General features: G+C 48.8%; 1 pseudogene; it reads right to left on the reverse strand.

Moving 5' to 3' along the window:
• Nucleotides 1-809: 809 nt before the first annotated feature.
• LOC141818291 (uncharacterized) lies at nucleotides 810-1450 on the reverse strand (annotated as a pseudogene).
• Between the last annotated feature and the right edge of the window lie 184 nt (nucleotides 1451-1634).

Here is a 1634-nt window from a genome sequence, read left to right on the forward strand (position 1 = left end):
CGGGGCAATGGCGCAACGGTAGGACATCCGGATTGTAACTCAGGACTCGGCGGTTCGATCCCTAACTACGGCGTATTTGTAGGGTCCCTTTTTCCAATGGGCAATTAATGAAGGATGCTGGACATCTGAATTGATCGTCGTATGCGCTTCCCGATTTACCTGGTGGTCGATGAAAACTTCCATGGGACCGGGCCGACCACCCCCAGAGATGTGGCTACTAGGATTATCATTTTTTTTTAACTGCTTGTCCACTTCTCTACAACACAAGATCAATCACAAAGAAACACCCAGTGGGATCCATTGCCACCCAATCAATATAAAAAAAAAAAGATAAATCTCAATTAACCCCATTGACTATCTTTAGGATGACCGGTCCGGTCTTACGAAAATTTTTCATCGGCCATCAGGATAAATCAGAAAATGCATGCAGTGGCCAATCCAGACGCCTAACATCCTTTGATTGCGTTCTCCATTTGGAAAATTTTTTTTACAAATACGTCGTAGTTGGGGATCGAACCGTAGGTGTCTGGATGACAACTCGGATGTCCTACCGCAGCACCATTGTCCCAGGGACCACCATCTCAATCTCTTGGCCAAGACCTTAACACTCTCATGATAGAACCCTAGCAATTTCATCTCATGATCGAACCATGTCCTTGGCCAAGAAATTGCTCAAAAACTCTCTTATTTGGAAGTAGTTTCACAAACTAAGTTGCAATCTACAACCCTCTATTACTGTTTCACTTTCTCAAACAAAATTCCCTTTTCTAGGTTAAATGGAATTAAAAAATTTTTCTTTGTAGAAATTGTTTCAGAAACTTATCCTTGCTGCAATCGATCGGTCACTGTTATCATCTCACTTTCTCAAACAAAAATCCCAGGTTTCTAGGTTTAGTGGAAATCAGAAGAGAGCAAACAGAAGCGAAATGGATGCAGAAATCGAGTGGAAGAAGAAGAAGAAGTTGGAGAAAAGCAGCGCGTACGGTAGGGGAGCCGTCACCGTGGCGGTGGTGGCTGGGTCGGTGGAGATCCGATTCGGGATCGCGACGGCGGCGATCGTCGCCCTCGGATCCCTTGTCGGCGAGCTTGCTGAGCTCCTGCTCGTTGCCGAGGCTGGCGCGGGAGGGGTTCTTGTTGTGCTTGCGCATCTCGCGGATCTTGGAGAAGTCGAGGGAGTAGTCGGGCACGCCGTTCTTGGTGTCCCACTCCCCGAACGCCGGCACCGACATCCACCCGCCCGTGCTGTGATTCTCCTGCCGAGCAAAAGAGGAGCCATCAGTCGAAGAGAAGATAGCGACAGAGAGAGAGGAGAGGGCGGTTGACAGCGGCGCCGGTCACCTCCTTGGAATCGGCCATGGCTGGTGGCGGAAGAACCCTACTTCAAAAGCGGAGAGGAGGAAGAAGAAGAAGAAGGGGCGGAGGTGGAGCGAGGCTGGTCGACCTCGAGGTGAGTGCTCGAAGCACACCGCGTTCTCTGTTTGGATCGGGTGAGGGAGGGTTCATTAATGGAAGGGGAAGGGAGGGGAAGGGAAGGGAAGGGAAGGGAGAGAAGAAAAGTAACCTTGTTTGGGAGGAAAGGAAGGATTAAAAGAAAGGAAATGGAAGTTAAAGATATAAAATGTCAAAAATATCCC

Source organism: Curcuma longa, unplaced genomic scaffold (genome assembly GCF_044706935.1).
Source record: "Curcuma longa cultivar G26 ecotype Majalengka, Jawa Barat unplaced genomic scaffold, ITB_CL_G26_1.1 contig_24182, whole genome shotgun sequence".
NCBI lineage: Eukaryota > Viridiplantae > Streptophyta > Magnoliopsida > Zingiberales > Zingiberaceae > Curcuma > Curcuma longa.